The following is a 15716-nucleotide window of genomic DNA, read 5'->3' on the forward strand; positions in this document are numbered from 1 at the left end:
GACTCTTTCACCCTCCTCCTTCATCCTTAACAAAAAGGCTTTTCAGTTCCTCTTGGCTTTCTGCCCTTAGAGTGGTATCATGCACATATTTGAGCTTGTTGATGTTTCTCCCACCTATCTTGATTCCAGCTTGTAATTGCTCCAGCCCAGCATTTCTCATGATGTGCTCAGCATATAAATTAAATGAACAGGGTGACAGTAGACAGCCATATCATACTCCTTTCTCAATCTTGGACCAATCAGTTGTTTCATACAGGGTTCTGAAAGTTGCTTCTTGATCCACCTACAGGTTTCTCAGGAGACAGGTAAGACATTCTAGTATTCTTATCTCTTTAAGAGCTTTCCACAGTTTATCATGATGCACAAAGTCAAAGACTTTTGTGTAGTCAACAAAACAGAAGTAGACTTTGTTCTGGAATTTGCTATCTTTTTCTCTGGAGATATCAAAGGAACATTTTGCCCAAAGTTGGGCACAATAAAAGACATAAATGTAGAGACCTAGTTTATGAAGAGATCAAGAAGAGATGGAAAGACTACATGGAAGAACTGTACAAAAAAGATCCAAATGAATTGGATTGCTACAATGGTGTAGTGAGCCACCCAGAGTCAGACATTCTGGAGAGCAAAGTCAAGTGGGCCTTAGGAAGCACTGCTGGTAATAAAGGTAGTGAATTCGATAGAATTCCAGTGCAGTTCTTCAAAACCCTAAAGGATGATGCCATAAAGGTGTTGCATTCAATATGTCAGCAAATATAGAAAACCCATCAATGACCACAGGAGTAAAAAAGGTCAGTCTTCATCCCAATTCCCAAGAAGGGTAGTACTAAAGAATGTGCCAACCATTGGCCAATTGCACTTATCTCCCATGCTAGTAAAGTCATGCTTAAAAATCCTGCATGTTAGGCTTCAGCATTATGGGAACCAAGAACTTCCATATATCCAAGCTGGGTTTTGAAAAAGTAGAGGAACCAGAGATCAAATTGTCAACATTCACGGAATCACAGAGAAAGCTAGGGAATTCCAGAAAACCATCTATATGTTTCATTAACTACCTTATATCATACACAAAAATAAACTCAAAATAGATTAAAGGTCTAAGTGCAAGACTGGACACTATAAACCTCTTTGAGGAAAACATAGGAAAAACATTTGACAACAATCACAGCAAGATCTTTTTTGACTCACCTCCTAAAATGATGAAAATAAAAACAAAAATTAATAATTGACACATAATTAAACATAAAAGCTCGTTTACAACAAAGGGAACCATAAACAAGATGAAAAGACAACACTTAGAATGGGAGAACATATTTGCAAATGAAGCAACAGACAGGATTAATCTCTAAAATATGCAGTTTATTGAGCTCAATAAATAAAAAGAAAAAAAATTGAGCTCAAATCCAATTTAAAAAAAAAAAAAATGGGAAGAAGACCTAAATAGAAATCTCTATAGAGAAGACATACAAATGACCAAAAAAACACATGAAAAGATGCTCAACATCACTAATTATTATAGAAATGCAAATGAAAACTACAATGAGATATCGTCTCATACTGGTAAAAAGGATCATCATCAAAAAATCTACAAATGATAAATGCTAGAGAAGGTGTGAAGAAAAGGGCACCCTCTTACACTGTTGGTGGCAATGTAAATTGGTATGGTCATTGTAGAGCACAGTATGGAAGTTCTTTAAAATCTAATCATAGAACTACCATATGATCCAACAATCCCACTCCTGGGCATATACCCTGAAAAAAACCTGTAACTCAAACAGACATATGTACCCCAGCAGTCATTGCAGCACTATTTACAATAGCCAGGACATGGAAGCAGCCAGGATGTCCATCTACAGCTTACTGGATAAAAAAGATGTGACACATATATACAATGGAATATTACTTAGACATAAAAAGGAATGGAATTGATTGAGTCAGTTGAAGTGATTTGGATGAACCTAGAACCTGTCATACAGAGTGAAGTAAGTCAGAAAGAGAAAAACAAATATTGTGTATAATGCATATATATGGAATCTAGAAAAATGATATTTGCAGGGCAGGAATAGAGGTGCAGAAGTAGAGAATGGACTAACGGACATGGAGAGAAGGAGAGTAGGGTACGAATTGAGAGCACAGTGCTGGCATATATACACTAGTGGGAAGCTGTGTGAAATAGATAACTAGTGGGAAGATGCTATATGGTAGAGAGCTCAGCTCAGTGTTCTGTGATGACCTAGAGGAGGGATGGGAGGGAGGGATGGGAGGGAGGCTCCAGAGAGAGTGGATATATGTATAGATACCCCTGATTCACAATGTTGTACAGCAGAAATGAACACAATATTGCATAGCAATTATATTTCAATTAAAATGAAGGAAAACTCTGAAGTTCACTCCAAGTTATTGGGCCATATTTAAAAGATTGAGGGAATGTTTAAGCCTAGGAAATCTGTTGAAAGTAATGCAGATTTTGGTGGTAAGCAATTAAGAAGACACTATTGCTTTATTGTTAGAACTTTGCCAAAGTCAGTTAGGAAAAGAGACAACTAAGAAAATATCTCAGATGTTTTAACAAGAGAGAAACAAGACTATATGGTCACTGACGCAGGCAGTTGAAAATACGTAATGGTGGTAGGACATAGCTGAAGTTCTGTTTGAGTTGTTCCAATTTTTAAAATAAGAAGCAATAGTATTGGCCAAGGATGAGTGAGTTAATTATCTAGAAGAATAAGAGAGAGAAAAAAAAAAAAAACACTAATATGATATGGTTGTTAAGGCCACATGAAGTGAAAGAACAGTAACTTAAAGTTCTAACATTTAACAGAATCAAGCATTCATATTTTATTGATATTCTTTTCTCCTTTGACTTCTACAAAACTATACTTGCTGTTTTCTCCATCTTTATTATCTCTACCTCTCTGTCTCAATTCATCGTATTAATACATCTTTTATCATCCATATGTCATCTCACCTCAAATGTCTTCTCAGAGAGGCCTTCCCAGTTTGTTGAGAGTTTAGCTAAACCAGTCTATGATATAGCAATATCAACACCCATTTTGCATAGCTAAGTAGCCTACAGGGGCCTTGAACTGACACTAGCCTCATTCACAAGTGCACACCCTAGATAACAGCCTTTAGAGTCACAAGTAAGTGTTAAGCTCCTGATATGACTTCTCCAGCACCTCTGGCAATAAGAGAATCACTCCTGCCTCCCAATTCCTTTTCTCATGCACCCCTTAAGTAAGACGACTGTGGAACTTACCAAAACACTTTTTTTTTTTTTTTTTTGGTTTGAATTGACCAGTCTAGCCTTAGTTCAGGAATCCCAAAAATATTCCACCCATGGTCCTTGATAAGGGCAAATGCTTCAGGTGCCACTGTTTGCTCTCTGCCTGTACCCTGCCCTCCCCTTTCTGTGTGAACCCTCAAGATGCTCTCTATATCTTCCTGGGCCCTTGAGTAACAGCCTTCTATATTTCATTTTCCCTTGTGATCTTCATTGAACTGATGGCCCACATTTGGCATCCCAAGGCTTTATCTAACAAATGTTAGTTTAACAAAGTTTACCACAGAACTGGTTCTAAGAAAAATCTATTCCATTTAGTTTAATTTATTTGTGTAAATTATGTGCCTTTTAACAGTGATTTTTTTCATTAGGGACATGTGACCTCATTTTGGCCAATAAAATAGTCAGTTGAGAGGTTCCTGAGTAATATTTTTTTCTCCTTCTTGAAATATGACATTCCTTCTTTCTCTAGATGTTGTTGTATCTAGATGTGTCAATGAAATTGCAGCTGCTTTTTTACTCCCAGCCTGGGGATGAAGCTCATAATAGCAGCTAAAATCAAGGGAATTAACAGAGAAGCAAAGTTAGAGCCTAGATGTGCCACATCTGAAACTTCCTTGCCTTAGGATAGATATTGTGTTAAGTCAAATAATAAAATTTTTCATTTTTAATTTATTTGAGTCAGGGTTTTCAATTATATGAATCTAAAACCATCTAAATACACATACCTTGTTTGATTTTTTTCTCTTATCACTACCAACATTCTCTAATGAATGTATGTGTATTCTTATGTATTGCCTATCCTGTAGATCATCAGCTCCAGAAGAGAAGAAATCATTTTTCTTCTTATCATTGTATTTTCAGTGTCTATAGCAGTGCTTTCCACATCAGCAGTTCAGTTTAGTCATTCAGTCATGTCCAACTCTTTGGGACACCATGGACTGCAGGACACCAGGCTTTCCTGTCAATCACCAACTCCTGGAGGTTGCTCAGATTCACATCCATCAATGACCTAAATCAAATCCCTTAGGATTATACAGTGGAAGTCAGAAATAGATTTAAGGGCCTAGATCTGATAGACCGAGTGCCTGATGAACTATGGATGGAGGTTCATGACATTGTACAGGAGACAGGGATCAAGACCATCCCCAAGAAAAAGAAATGCAGAAAAGCAAAATGGCTGTCTGAGGAGGCCTTACAAATAGCTGTGAAAAGAAGAGAAGTGAAAAGCAAAGGAGAAAAGGAAAGATACTCCCATTTAAATGCAGAGTTCCAAAGAATAGCAGGGAGAGATAAGAAAGCGTTCCTCAGCGATCAACGCAAAGAAATAGAGGAAAATAACAGAATGGGAAAGGCTAGAAATCTCTTCAAGAGAATTAGAGATACCAAGGGAACATTTCATGCAAAGATGGGCTCGATAAAGGACAGAAACGGTATGGACCTAAAAGAAGCAGAAGATATTAAGAAGAGGTGACAAGAATACACAGTAGAACTGTACAAAAAGATCTTTATGACCAAGATAATCACGATGGTGTGGTCACTCACCTAGAGCCAGACATCCTGAAATGTGAAGTCAAATGGGCCTTAGAAAGCATCACCATGAACAAAGCTAGTGGAGGTGATGGAATTCCAGTTAAGCTATCTAAGATCCTGAAAGATGATTCTGTGAAAGTGCTGCAATCAATATGCCAGCAAATTTGGAAAACTCAGCGGTGGCCAAAAGGCTGGAAAAAGCCAGTTTTCATTCCAATCTCAAAGAAAGGCAATGCCAAAGAATGCTCAAACTACCGCACAATTGCACTCATCTCACACGCTAGAAAAATAATGCTCAAAATTCTCCAAGCCAGGCTTCAGCTATACGCGAACCGTGAACTTCCAGATGTTCAAGCTGGATTTAGAAAAGGCAGAGGAACCAGAGATCAAATTGCCAACATCTACTGGATCATCAAAAAAGCAGGAGAATTCCAGAAAAACATCAATTTCTGATTTATTGAATATGCCAAAGCCTTTGACTGTGTGAATCATAATAAACTGTGGAAAATTCTTCAAGAGATGGGAATGCTGGACCACTTGAACTGCCTCTTGAGAAATCTGTATGCAGGTTAGGAAGCAACAGTTAGATCTGGAAATGGAACAACAGACTGGTTTCAAATAGGAAAAGGAGTACATCAAGGCTGTATATTGTCACCTGCTTATTTAACTTATATGCAGAGTACATCATGAGAAACGCTGGGCTGGCAGAAGCAAAGGATGCAATCAAGATTGCTTGGAGAAATATCAATAACCTTAGATATGCAGATGACACCACCCTTATGGCAGAAAGTGAAGAGGAACTAAAAGCCTCTTGATGAAAGTGAAAGAGGGGAATGACAAAGTTGGCTTAAAGCTCAACATTCAGAAAACGAAGATCATGGCATCTGGTCCCATCACTTCATAGGAAATAGATGAGGAAACAGTGGAAACAGTATCAGATTTTATTTTGGGGGGCTCCAAAATCACTACAGATGGTGGCTGCTGCCATTAAATTAAAAGATGCTTACTTCTTGGAAGGAAAGTTATGACCAACCTAGATAGCATATTAACAACAGAGACATTACTTTGCCAACAAAGGTCCGTCTAGTCAAGGCTATGGTTTTTCCAGTGGTCGTGTATGGATGTGGGAGTTGGACTGTGAAGAAAGCTGAGTGCCGAAGAATTGATGCTTTTGAATGTGGTGTTGGAGAAGACTCCTGAGAGTACCTTGGATTGCAAGGAGATCCAACCATTCCATCCTAAAGGAGATCAGTCCTGAGTGTTCATTGGAAAGACTGATGCTGAAGCTGAAACTCCAATACTTTGGCCACCTCATGCGAAGAGTTGACTCATTGGAAAAGGCCCTGATATTGGGAGGGATTGGGGGCAGGAGGAGAAGGGGTTGAGAGAAGATCAGATGGCTGGATGGCATCATCAACTCGATGGACATGAGTTAGAGTGAACTCCAGGAGTTGTTGATGGATAGGGAGGCCTGGTGTGCTACGATTCATGGGGCTGCAGAGAGTCGAACTCGACTGAGTGACTGAACTGAACTCAGCATCCATAAAGTCGGTAATGCCATCTGACCATCTCATCCTCTGTTGTCCCCTTTTCCTACTGCCTTCAATCTTTCCCAACATCAGGGTCTTTTCTAATGAGTCAGTTCTTCCCATCAGATGGCCAAAGTATTGGAGTTTCAGCTTCAGCATCATTTCTTCCAATGAATATTCAGGACTGATTTCCTTTAGGATTAACTACTTTGATTTCCTTTCATTCCAAGGGACTCTCAAGTGTCTTCTCCATCACCCCAGTTCAAAAACATCAATTTTTCGGTGCTCAGATTTCTTTATAGTCCAACTTTCACATCCATACATAACTACTAGAAACACCATAGTGTTGACTAGATCGACCTTTGTTGGTAAAATAATGTCTCTGTTTTTTAATATGCTGTCTAGGTTGGTCATAACTTTTCTTCCAAGGAGCAAGTGTCTTTTAATTTCATGGCTGCAGTCACCGTCTGCAGTGATTTTGGAGCCCAAATAGAATAACGTTTGTCACTATTTTCATTTTTTCCCAATCTATTTGCCATGAAGTGATGGGACAGCATGCCATCGTCTTAGTTTTTTGAACGTTGAATTTTAAGCTAGCTTTTTCACTCTTCTCTTTCACTTTCATAAAGATGCTCTTTAGTTCTTCTTCACTTTCTGCCATAACAGTGGTGTCGTCTGCATGTCTGAGGTTATTGATACTTCTCCCAGCAATCTTGATTCCAGCTTGTGCTTCATCCAACCCAGTGTTTTGCATGATGTACTCTGCATTTAATTTAAATAAGCAGATTGACAATATACAACCTTGATGTACTCCATTCCCGGTCTGTTGTTCCATGTCTGGTTCTAACTGTTACCTCTTGATCTGCCTGCAGATTTCTCAAGAGGCAGGTGAGATGATCTGGTAAGGTGGCTTCCACGTCATAAGCTCTCATAAATACCCACTGAATCATAAATTCTCTCTTTCAATCCTTTCTTATTTCCTTCCCTGCCTCACTAGTTTAAGTTATTTCCTTTTCTGCTTTCTTCCTCGCCAATAATGTCCTAAGTATAAAAGTTTAGTTGCAATATGATGACCATGATCTATTTATGTGCTTGAAAATGCTTCAAGGTCAATGGAGTAAGAGGCCATTTTTTTCTTCAGGTGATTTACAACCTCATTTTATAAGGTGGTTAGATTTCAAATGTCTCAGGGCTGAGGCACCCTCTCTAAGGACAGACTAGTGTTGACTACCTCATTTCTCCTTATTTTACTTCACCATTGAGTGGAAAGAGATAATAGCCTATTAAGGTGAATTATATATAGCTGTCATTCCAGAAGCAATTTTTTTTCACTTTTTAAAAAATAATTTAGTTGCTCCTTTCTTCATCTAAATTTCATAAATCACATATTGTCATGATTCCTTACAATATACCTATATTAACTCCATTTTACAAACAAGAAAAATGAGACTTAAAAATTACCCCTTGGAAATCTAGCTTCCAAGGGAAAGAACTGAGATTTGGGCCTAGATTTGTGTGATTTTAGAATTAAAACATATGCAATTGCTGGCGGCAGATTGAATTCTAGTTCAACCGACCTACATGTCGATAGAATATACTTCTCTCAGAAACTGAATATTGAATGGAACAGCACTTCATTGGGCCTGATCTTGTATGACAGATCTTAGTTAAGGCATTTTTTAAATTAAAGTATGTATTAATCAGGGTTCTCCAGAAAAAGCAGCATCAATAGAATACACACACACACACACACACACACACACATATTGTTATGCCCAGAGTCCGAGTCCCCAAAACTGAGAGAATAAGACATCCACAGCAATGCAAAAGCATAAAGGGGTTTATTGCTAGCTCGAGTTAGGGCCCAGGTTTCATCCAGCACAGTGGAATCCGACAAGAGCCCCGAGCTCTGAATCACATATACTTTTATACAGACGGTTCTTTGTTTCTGTAACAGCATAGCTGATTGGTTAAACTGTATGCATGCATGGGACTTTTTAACCTCGCATCCCTATCTGAATTGGCTCGGGTCTCGCACGGGCGGGGGGCTATGGGGATTTTTCTGATTGGTCTAGCTACACTGCCTGTGGGAGTTCCCAGTGCCTCAGCTTTCCTAGAGACTAAACCTCAGGCCTAGCCTGCCCCTTAGAGCCTGTCCTGGCTTCAGTTTGGTCCTAACATCCCCCCCCTGTCTTCAGCTACATAGAGGAATCTTCCTCTTTATTTTGGGGCAGGGCCTGATACTGTTGCCTCTGTACCATCAGTTGGACAGTATTGACGCTATCTTTTACAAAGGCAACAAGCTTAGTTATTATGCATGGACCAAAAGTAAGTATTAATAGTAGCACTATTAGAGGGCCCACCAGGGTGGAAATTAGCATTGTTAACCACAGGGACTGTTGGAACCAGGACTCAAATTAATTTTGAGATTTTTTTTTTTTTTTGATTTAGCCCTTTTTTTTTTTTTAATCTTGGCCAGGGACTCTCTGATTACCCCTGAGTGATTTACATAAAAACAATGTTTTTTCTCTAACACAGCACATAGGCCCCCTGAGAGACTTCATAGTCAAGATACTTTTTGGAAATTGGGGCCGAGGTCTCTTTCTTCTGTAACTTCTTCCTGCTGCGCATGGGCGCAGGCCTGCCTAGCAGAGCAGAAGTCTCTCTACCTGATCTAAGTTGGGGTTTTTCACAGCTGAAACCAGCTTCTACCCTTGTAGTTGCAGCAATTTAGTTGGTCCCTCTCAGAGATGAAATAGACAAGGGCCAAACAAGAGACCTATCAGGATGGTCATCTCTGGTCCCCAGAAACAGAAGGTAACATTTGGGGTGAGGGTTGCAGGCTTTGTGACCCCTTCTGATGGGTTGGTGGTGAGGCAACAGAGCTGTGCTCCAGGAATCTTGTGTTCAGTCTGAAGTTACCATCCTCCACCTGGGTGGGGGCTCAAAGACATTGTTATGCGTATTTTTTGAGTAGGAACCAGGACTCTGTCTGGAGGCTGTACCAACCTTTGATTGTTTCTGATTTTGTATCCCATCCCTTCCCTGATTAGCAATTGTTTGAATCCATGCTTTGGAATTGAGGGAAGGCCAAGGAGGCTGAACAAAGTCTATATCTTACAGATAAGAAATGGAGAACACAGAGCAGATCTGTACTCCAGAGCCCCACAGAGTCCCGCTCAGTTTTAATTTTAGGGAACTAGGCAGCAATGACTATGATAACTTCCTGTCAAAATGGGGCATAGGACTGCCCCAGCTTGGAACAATACAAGCTCTAATCTGAAAGTACACCCATAGCATCACCTAGTTATTTTCCAGGATATCTGAACCGTAGCTACTCTATTTTGACTTTTAATTGTAAACTATTTTTTAATAGCCAAAGCAGATTTTGCCATTAATGACAGTGGTTTTCTAGATATGAGAAGATGCAAGAATTAGGACTCATACAATCTTTTCCTGAAAAGATCTAACTATCTTATGGCCTGTTCTGCCAGTTTTTCCCAGAGCACAGAGTGCCTCATTCCTGATTTTTACCCTGAAATCTTTTCAGGGGGGTTGAAAGTCAGCAGTTGTAGCGGCCATGATTTAATCTTTGTAGATGCCCATGGTGCTGAGAGTGTCCATTCTCAGGTAAACAGGCCACTCAATGTGCTGTTACTGGACTAGGCCATAAAACAGTATCTAAAATTTTCTGGACCACCTGTCTTACTAGCTTTTTGATCCAGGAAAATATTTTCTCTTGTTGCTTCTTGCCATATCTAGAGTTACACCGTTACCATCATCGATCTCATATGGGACTATATATTATTCTATTAGAGGCCTCACACACATACAGTGTAAGAAACAGCAATTTTGTAAAACAGGTGAAATACAAATAACATAGCCGCAGTATTAGTAAAGTCACAAATAAGACTTATGTTAAGAACTTCCATTAGATGTAGCCCAGTATATCTTCAGGTTATCTGACTTAGTCTGCCCTGTAGAATCTTTATCTTCCAGGGAAATTATATATTGGCACCATTTATAAGAAACATAGCCCAGTTTTCTAGTGTCACTAGACTGATTATCTTTAGTATGATTTAATTTTTAAAGTAAATTTTTTCAGAGCCAGCCATTTAGAGTTTGGTAATAGAGAAATTTACCAAGGTAACCCAGAACTAGACACAGGTTATTGGCCCAAAACCCAACAATTGGATTGATTTTTAAAACTAGCATAGGATCAGGCCTATGATAGAAAAGCATTTGACTTATATGCAAAGGTCTGAGAAGTCAAGAAAACATAAATGACCATACGAATCAGGTCCCGCATCTCGGGGAAGCTGTCTACCTCTGATGTCGTCATCTTCTCATCCTGGTGTAGTGTAGTTTCTCCTGATAAAAAAGTCCTTCCATCCAGGTTGGAGACAGTCCCTTAAATTATGTCTTTTTCCAGTCCTGGTTGCAGGTCATGAAGCATCTGATCTTCATCCAAAGATAGATTACTGAGATAAGCTTCAGAAACAAACTTAGGGTGTTCTTCAAGAATTTAATTAAATTTTACATTAACATCACATAACAGCAAAGAACTATCTAAGAGATGAGGCTTACTAGATGCAGACCACCATTAACAAACTAGTATTTAACATTTTGAAATATCTTTTTCTCCTTAAAGTTACCCTTATTTTTATTAAATATTACCGAATTAAGGCTAGTTTGTTTGCAAAATAGGTCTGTTCTCACTGATTTTGGTCTGATGATTTTTATAACCATAATTTATTATAGGCTTTTTATTTTGCTGAAACATTTATAGAGTCTCAGACTGAACTTTTAAAATAAAACAGGACTGGGAAACTCACACCAAAGGCTTATCACAGATTTTGCCTAACAAATCTAGGTGAATTCTTCCCTTTTTAAGGTCTCAAAAATTTCTTGAGATTTTTGTATCCATGAGATAACCTTTCTAACTCATTTGATAAACTTACTGGAAACCTAAGAACTTCCAATTTGTGGAGGAGTCAGATAGGAAATATAATTATTTTGTTTATAACGTTTAATTTTACCAAAGTATTGTCATAATTAGTTTGAGAGGAAGATTTCCCCTACTCCCTGAAAACATAAGATTCAACCCCATAATTTTTCAGATAGAAACCATAAAAGTTATAAGCATATTTACTGGTTCATTCAGTCCTTTTGCTAACTTTTGTGAAGTCATCAGGTTTTTCATTAAAATACCAGGACATATCAGAATGTTAAAAACTCCATATAATTTTTAAGATATCTGTATTAGTAATTTTACCATACATTATAACCTGAGCGGATTTATTACTCATCTGATAATCTTTTCTAAGTAATTTAACCAACCAAATAAGCACAGTTTAATATCTCTCTTTTGGATGTTCCAGGGGCCCTCTGAAACATCCCAAAGTTAGCTAGAGATCAAAAGAACTTCAAAAGAGTTCTATTTAGGAAGTTTTATCAAAGAGATCAATTAAAAGGGTTTAGAACATTTGGTCAGATTTTAAGTTACACCATTCTGGAGAGACTATTTTAGACGGATATTTTTAAACAATAATTATTTTTAATAGAGTTTATATAAAAGCTCATATCTCATTTACATTTTTTAGAAGTTTTTTTTTTTTTTACTTGAGGTAATTTTTTTGTTGACAAACTTGTAACAGATATAATATTTAACTCATATTAAACCTAGGTACAATGAAAATATTTTACTTAATGTTAAGTACTCTAAGACATGTCTATATTAAATAGGTCAACAAACAAACATTAATATCAGGTATTTAACACTGAATATTTCCCAGTTCACATAAACCTGGAATTTATTGTTTAATTTAGAATTACTTGATTTGTAAGCACTTATCTTTTTTAAGCCAAATAAATAGATCTCATATACAAATTAACCTCAAAAATATTACCTAGAGACAGAGACATACCAACACATATTTAGACAGACACAATGCAAGATCTAGCTTCAAGTCTTTTTTTTTTTTTTTCCTTATAAATATATTTATATCAGAGAAAACAAGGCACTTTGGGAGCATTACGGCTCACTCTCTTACACATACATCATTTTAGACAGAAAGTGAAAACTGGTTAGTTTCTCAAATGAGTTAACTGAGTAAAGTTAATACAATAACAAAATTGCTCCCTAGCCCTTCCTGAGGCACGGGATGAGGTGCATCTCTGGGCAACACCTGGTATCCCAGGTCAGCTGGACCCCGGTAGAGCTCAAAGCCTGATGAGCCCAGGAAGCCTGACAACTCCCCTGAGCAAAAGCCCCTAGCCTTGGGGCACTGCCCTCCTCCCCAAGCAGGTGAGGGGGGGCCGAAGTGGGAGGCAGGCAGAGAGCAGAGCTGGGACACGGTGGGAATGCTTAAGCAGGGTCACCAAAGCCACAGAGACCTCAATCTGTCCGAGCTGGCACTGCAGAGCTGGAGGATCGGTGCCACAGGAAGAGATTTCACATTAGCCCTGACAACACCGCCTCAGCTCTGTGGTGACATTGGCCAGCGTCGTTTCTGAGGGGCGTGCGAGCTTCCATTGGAGGCGAGCTGGAGCTCAGGCCAGCTGCTCTGAGCCTCCAAGGGATCGCTGAGCCTGCCCCCTTCCCATGGCTGTTCCTTTGGAATGTACTCATCTCACAACCAAGGCAGAGCCACAAGTCACTTCTGACACTGCCGACTGGAAGCTGGGCCCCTGGGCCACAGAAATGGGGGCAGGTCCCCTGGGCTGGGCAGAACAGGGAAGGGAGGCGGCTCCTTGCCTTCAGCCCTCAGAGTCCTTAGGGACCATTGCTCCACACCCTCACCAGCCTCAGCCCAGTTTAAATAATCACTAAACGGCATTCTACAATTACAGGATTCCAAAGACACACAATTACCTGCACAGGGTCCTTTATCATCTTAAAGGGCTCTGGGTTTAAAGAAGCTTTTTTTTTTTTTTTTTTCCTCAGTATCAGGAGTTAGAGATGGTCTAGATAAGTGTTTTTAAGAGCCCTGGTCTCAAGGCACAGGGAAAGAAAATCAAGTTCTAACAAATGGCAGCAGGTCTAAACCACATGGTGGCCAGACAAAGCAAAATGGCCATCGAAAATCACTACACAGATCACAGAGTTAAAAGACACACATATAAACCCGGCAGTCCTCATCAAAGTGAAAGTGAAGTCACTCAGTCGTATCAGACTGTTTGGAACCTGTGGACTGTAGCCCACCAAGCCTTTCCGTAACATCAAAGATTTTAAGGGAAGAAAGGAAGCCAGGTTGAAAGAAGAAGGGGGAGGAGGCGGGAGGGGGGGCAAAAGGGGTGGCCTTACAGATGTCTCCACAGATGTCTCCTGCCACAGATACCCAGGCATTACAGGACTTTTCCCTGGGCTTCCAGATAAGGGAGGACTGGAACTCGGCCCTACCAGAAATCAGAACCAGAATTTGAGTTCTCTGCCAAGAGGAGGTGATCAGTCTCCAATCCTCAGCTCAGGCTGAGGGCCCTTCGACCAGATTTCTGTGTCCAGGACCAGGGGACTAGAAAAACAGGGAAGGATAGGAAGGGTTAAGGAGAGGAGACAGAGAGGGAAGGGGAGAGAGCTCAATAAAGTCTTTTGTTTCTTACCGGTTGGGGCACTCTGGCCAGTTGTCCACGTCAGGAGGAGACCAGGGACAAAAGAGTCCCAGTTGCGGCCGCTGGGTCTGGTCCATTGGCAGGCAAGCTGGCCCCTGAGTATCCCGAGTGGTCAGGATGTCAGTCTCGTCTATTTCACCAATAACAATAGATTTTGTGCCCGGCAGGACATCCACAGAGCCAGCCACCTCCCCAGCACAATCCTAGGCCTTGGCCTTACGCTGGGCTTAACCAGAATTAACACTGGTGTTCAGAGATCTCTCCTCCTAGTGAGGAAACCCCTTCTGCCGGGAGAGTGTTATTCTTCCCAGTTAAAGGGTTCCCAGACGAGCCCCCAAATGTTATGCCCAGAGTCTGAGTCCCCAAAACTGAGAGACTAAGACGTCCACAGCAATGCAAAAGCATAAAGGGGTTTATTGCTAGCTCGAGTTAGGTCCCAGGTTTCATCCAGCACAGTGGAATCTGACAAGAGCCCCGAGCTCTGAATCACATACACTTTTATACAGATGGTTCTTTGTTTCTGTAACAGCATAGCTGATTGGTTAAACTGTATGTGCGCATGGGACTTTTAAACCTCTCATCCCTATCTGGATTGGCTCGGGTCTGGCGCAGGTGGGGGACTTCGGGGATTTTTCTGATTGGTCTAGCTACACTGCCTGCGGGAGTTCCCAGTGCCTCAGCTTTCCTAGAAACTACCTAGCCTGCCTCCTAGAGCCTGTCCTGGCTTCAGTTTGGTCCCAACAACATAAATATAAATATATTAAAATATATATATATGTAAGTATATATAGAGAGAAAGACAGACAGAGACAGGAGCAAAGAGGTTGATTTTAAGAAATTAGCTCACACACTTCTTGAGGTAACAAAATATGAAGGTATGCTGGCAGGCTGGAGACCCAGGGAAGCAATGATATTAAACCTGAAGTCTGAAGGTGGTATGCTTACAGAATTCCTTCTTCCTCAGAGGGAGGTCAGGAGTTTTTCTGTTAAGGCTTTCAACTGTTTACATCAAGCCCACCCACAAAGTGGAGGATAATCTGTTTTAACAAAGTTTTCTTATTTAAAATTTAATCTCATTAAAAAAAAAAAAAAAGACCTGACAACAACATCTAGACAGCTCTTTGACCAAATATCTGGTACTGTGATCTACCCAAGTTAACACATAACATTAAGCATCACAGAATCTCAGTACTCTGCCTTCATTACCTACCAAATCTAATTGCTAGAATCAACTTTGTTATAAAATCTAGTGCAAAATATTTTAACCAGAGACATAGACAATAAGATTTTCTAAATAAATAATCCATTTCCTAGATTTTTCCACTTGTTCAGCCACACACTATAGGCAAGTATATTAGGATGATTGAATACTTCCTACAATTGGATGTCTGGCAAGACAAGTACTTTGTATATTTACTGTTTATATTTAAAGTTCAACTTCTTTCAATGTCATTTTTGGTTAAGAAACAGACTTGTGTGTAACAAAATCTTTCTTGATACCTTACTAGACACAACTAGGTAAGACTAAACCTCTGAGGAGTTGATGGCTGATACTCTAAACAAATGCCCCCTTCAGGCACATAACTGAATTGCAATATGTAGGACAATGATGTTAAGTACTGGAAATGGGTAGTGTATGACTTAGGCTGTTAGTCTCATTGCATTTGACCACATGAATGCTTTCATGGAAAAATATACAGTGACACGCATTATCATTTTTGTGTTAAAAGGCACTCACATATATCATCCAGGATTTTTTTTCT

Source organism: Ovis aries, chromosome X (genome assembly GCF_016772045.2).
Source record: "Ovis aries strain OAR_USU_Benz2616 breed Rambouillet chromosome X, ARS-UI_Ramb_v3.0, whole genome shotgun sequence".
Taxonomy (NCBI): Eukaryota; Metazoa; Chordata; class Mammalia; order Artiodactyla; family Bovidae; genus Ovis; species Ovis aries.